The sequence below is a fragment of the Physeter macrocephalus genome, chromosome 14 (assembly GCF_002837175.3).
Source record: "Physeter macrocephalus isolate SW-GA chromosome 14, ASM283717v5, whole genome shotgun sequence".
NCBI lineage: Eukaryota > Metazoa > Chordata > Mammalia > Artiodactyla > Physeteridae > Physeter > Physeter macrocephalus.
Window position 1 is genome coordinate 131,249,284 of NC_041227.1, and position 5,000 is coordinate 131,254,283.

Sequence of the window (5,000 nt, forward strand, 5' to 3'; positions counted from 1 at the left end):
ATCCATATGACATCAGCTCTGGGCTGTAACTAGCCTGAGTATACCCATTAACACCTGGGTATCTGGGGTGGATCAGATGAGTGACTTCTGCAAGTTGACACAGCTCATCAAAAATGGGACCAGATTTCTAACTCAAGCTTGATTCTGGAGCAACAGCCATACCGTGTTGCTGCTTTCCACGGTGAGCATAATTTATCCTTAGAATATGAAGAGGGAGGGGGAACTCTTATTTAAAAGAAGAAGAAAGAAAAAGAGGAGAAGGAGGAAGAGGAGATAGCGGGGAAGGGGAGAAGGAGGGGGAAGGAAGGGAGGAGAGAGGAAGAGGAAGAGAGAGAGGAAAACAGAGAAGAAGCATCTCCTTAAAATCAAGAGCGTGCATCTCCTGACATCATAGCAGACTACAGCCCAGTGACCTTCACAGGACTGTCCCCTGGAAAGCCACTGATGCTCTCAAGACTCCATACTCATGAAGACATTTCAAAACCTCGTGGGGTCTTCTCTGCCCAGTCCCAACATCAGCCTGATGAATGTGAAATTGATTGCAAAGTTGGCTGGTTCCTGAGAGAATCTTTTCTCTCCTGCTGATCAATCAGCTGTTCACTGAATCACTAAATACGTCGGACTTGATCACGGAGCTTCAAGAGTGTTTCCTGAGAATCAATGGAATGAACACAATTTTTGCGAATGAAGCTCTTCCGCCTTTGCAAGAAGATTCAGAAGGTTTCTTCCTTTATCCCCACAACCTCTCATCTCCAAAAAAATGTGGATGCAAAGTGAAGCCTCTCCTTCTGTGGTTCAGGCATTATCACGATTTTACAAACACAGAGAGGAAAAAGTGGGGGAGTTGAAAAGGCCCTGTCTCCAGAGTAAAAGATCAAAGGGTCAAAAGAACAAGTGGTCACTAAAAAAGAAATATTTTTAGAAGGCTTAACTCACTAGAAGTAACAGATGTCTTCTCCCTTTTACTCTGCCCTCCCTCTTTCACAAAGCAAACCCACTGCTGTATCAATACAACATAATCCACGGACATGCAGTCGCTCCGAGGTCTACGATGATATCCTGGTGCAGACAGCAATAGCTGGTTTAAGAGGTCACCCGGCATCCAACTCTTTGTGGAAATGAAGTTGGTCATGGTCTCCCACTCTCCTTCTCTGTTGAGCTGACCTTTGCCTCTAGACAAATAGTACTGTGTGCATAAGCTACTGCTCTTCTCAGGATTTCTCCACGACGATTTGGTGGGTAAAATAACCTAATTAGCAGGAAGGCAGCCCATCATCTGCCCCTGAATCCAGCAAATCATAAAAGTTCAGGCTGCTCTTTGAGTCCTTGGCAAAACAGAAGTATCTGTGATGTCTTAATGTATTTCAGCAGTCTCTTACAAACTAGACCACTAATTTGTTAGTGCTTTGCTGCATTCTGGTGAAGGACACTATTCTCTTTTTTTAAAATTTATTTTATTGAAGTAGAGCTGATTTACAATGTTGGGTTAATTTCTGCTGGACAGAAAAGTGATTCACTTATAATATACATACATCCTTTTTCATATTCTTTTCCATTATGGTTTATCTCAGGATGTTGAATCTAGTTTCCTGTGCTCTACAATAGAACCTTGTTGTTTATCCATCCTATATATAATAGTTTGCATCTGCTAATCCCAACTCCAAATCCATCCCTCCCCCACCCCCTCTCTCCGTTGGCAACCACAAGTCTGTTCTCTGTTGGAGGACACTGTTCTGATGACCAGCCCTCTCTATCTAAGTTGATGAGCTTCTAAGACTGACCCAAGTAGAGCATCCTCAACCTGATAAAGCGCAATGCTGAGAAACCTACAGCTGGCACATAGTAAATGCTCAATAAATATCAACCATTATTATTTTCATACGTAAGTTTTCAATTGTATGCAGTCAAAACTGTTAGTCTCTTTCATTATGGCTTCATCCTGCAAATGGCCACTCATTTTTCAAAATTCAACTTAAACATCTCCTTGAAGGCCTCTTCTCTGCTCCCCTGGCAGGCTATGCCTCCCCACTGGAGCACATGGCCCACGCCACACTGCCAGGACCTATTTCCTCAACCATCTCTGGCTCTCTGCACTCATTTAGAAACTCCCTAAAGGTAGAGCTTCTCTCCCATTTTGCACCTCGGCACCTAGAACAGCGCCGAGCACACAGCACTCAGTACACCTCGGTCTCCTTTCCCTTAACCTTCACGGTTCAGCTTAAGTTCCACGCCCTCCAAAAAGTTTTCTTCGTCAGCTCAAGCTTCTCTCGTCTCGTTTTCCCCAGCTGCATTGAGGTATGATTGACAAATTTAAAAATTGCATATTTTTAAGGCGTACAATGTGATGTTTTGCTGTAAGTATGCCTTATATAATGATTAAACAATCAAGCTAATTAACACAGCCATCAACTAATATAGTGACCGTGCGTGTGTGTGTGTGTGTGTGTGTGTGTGTGTGTGTGTGTGTGTGTGTGTGTGTGGTGACACTGGGTTTTTTTGTTAAATTTATTTTTTGGCTGCATTGGGTCTTTGTTTTACTGCACGCGGGTTTTCTCTAGTTGAGGCGAGCAGGGGCTACTCTTCGTTGTGGTGTGTGGGCTTCTCATTGCGGTGGCTTCTCTTGTTGTGGAGCACGGGCTCTAGGCGCGCAGGCTTCAGTAGTTGTGGCCAATGGGCTTAGTTGCTCCGGCACGTGGGATCTTCCCGGACCAGGGCTCGAACCCGTGTCCCCTGCTTTGGCAGGCGGATTCTTAACCCCTGGGGTTTTATGTATTCTTGTCGTCTTTGTATCACCAGTGCCTGGCACATATTAGGCACGTGAATAAATGAATGAATGGCTGGATGGATGAGTAACTATCAAGATGGAAGATTATGATAAAAGGGAAAATTTCTGATTATCATCACCCGGAAATTTTGGATCCCATATAACAACGTTTTTAATGTATGACTAAGTTCTCAATAAGGACAGGGAAACCTCAGGAGCCAAAACATGACACAGGCAAACATGGCAAATAAAAGGTACAAACAAAAAGAGCAGACCTGGAAGGGGGCGAGCTGATGCTATGACTGGTAGGGAGAGACAGGCTATTAGACCTGGTAAACAGCAGGCTTAGATTGCATAGCCTACACAGAAATGGGAGGTGAAGCCTCAGACCTACATGAGACAGGGAACTGAAACTAAGACCCCTGCATAAAAGCGAGGCCTTTGAAGGTCTACCCGCACTGTAAAAGGGAGAAAAACTATCCATTAGCTCAGAAAGACAAAGCTTGTCTTCCTCTGAGTTCTGGGTAAAATGGAAAATTTCCCCTGAAATCTCCAGCCTCAAGTGGATTTGGGCCTCAAATGTATAGTAGCTGGGTTGTCTGGGAACCCTTGAACTGATCAATTAACCTTTTAAATAGTCCCAGAATTATGTTATCTGTGGGGTGAAGTGGTGCAGCCACTATGGAAAAGAATATGGAGTTTCCTCAAAAAATTAAAAATAGAACTACCTTATGATCCAGCAATTCCACTTCTGAGTATTTACCCAAAGGAAATGAGAACACTAACTTGAAGAGACACCTGCACCCCCATGGTCATTGCAGGATTATTTACGATAGCCAAGACGTGGAAGCAACCTAAGAATCTATCCATGGATAGGTGGATAAAGAAAATAAGGAATATTAACAGAGAAAGACAAATCCTGTATGATATCACTTATGTGTGGAATCTAAAAAAATGCAACAAACTAGTGAGTGTAACAAAAAAGAAACAGACTCCTGGATATAGAGAACAAACTAGTGGTTACCGGTGGGGAGACTGAAGGGGGGAGGGCAATATAGGGATAGGGGATAAAGAGGTACAAACTATTAGGTATAAAATAAGCCATAAGAATATATTGTACAACACAGGGAATAGAGCCAATATTTTATAATAACTAGAAATGGAGTATAACTTTTAAAAATTGTGAAACACTATATTGTGCACCTGTAACTTATATAATATTACTGTACATCAACTATACTTCAATTTAAAATTTTTTTAAAGGAGGAAAACAAGGAATATTATTTAACCATAAAAAAGAAGAAAATCTTTCCATTTGCAACAACATGGATGGACCTTGAGGGCATTATGCTGAGTGGAAAAAGATAAATGCTGTATGATGTCACTATATGTGGAATCTAAAAAAAAACAAAGACAAAAAACTCATCAATACAGAGCACAGATTGGTGGTTGCCCAACCAGGCAAATGCATGGAGGGAATCAAGAGGCACAAAGTTCCGGTTATCAGATAAATGTGGAGTGCGCTGTACAGTATGGCCATTATAGTTAACAGCGCTCTAGTGTATATTTGGAAGTTGCTAAGAAAGTAGGTCTTAAAAGCTCTCATCACACGCAGAAAAAATTTTGTGACTCTGTGTGGTGATGGATGTTAACTAGACCTATTGTGGTGATCATTTTGTAATATATACAAATATCAAATCATGCTGTATCCTTGAAACTAATACATTGTGGATATGGACCTAGAGATGATCATACTAAGTGAAGTAAGTTAGAAAGAGAAAGACAAATACCATATGATATCACTTATATGTGGAATCTAAAATATGACACAAATGAACGTATCTACAAAACAGAAACAGACTCACAGACAGAGAGAAACAGAGTTGTGGTTGCCAAGGGGGAGGGGGATGGGAGAGGGGTGGATTGGGAGTTTGGGGTTAGCAGATGCTAAACTCTTATATACAGGATGGAGAAACAACAAGGTCCTACTGTAGAGCACAGGGAGCTATATTCAGTATCCTGGGATAAACCATAATGGAAAAGAATATGAAAAAGAATGTACATCTATATATCAGTATATAGTGTGTTTGTGTGTGTGTGTGTGTGTGTGTGTGTGTGTGTGTATAACTGAGTCACTTTGCTGTACAGCAGAAATTAACACAACATTGTAAATCAACTATACATTGATAAAAAAATAAAATTAAAAAAAAAAGAGGTATACCTAAAAATGACACTA

The 5,000-nt window shown here is 41.4% G+C and overlaps 1 long non-coding RNA gene across 2 annotated transcripts in view; it reads right to left on the minus strand.

Annotated features, from left to right (window-relative positions):
• Positions 1-1,456: 1,456 nt before the first annotated feature.
• Positions 1,457-5,000, minus strand: part of LOC102978245 (uncharacterized) — a 16,409-nt gene continuing 12,865 nt past the window's right edge. For both annotated transcript variants that reach the window (XR_003682816.2, XR_003682817.2), the window contains one exon: positions 1,457-4,161. This is a non-coding gene — a long non-coding RNA (uncharacterized lncRNA). The remainder of the gene's footprint in view (positions 4,162-5,000) is intronic.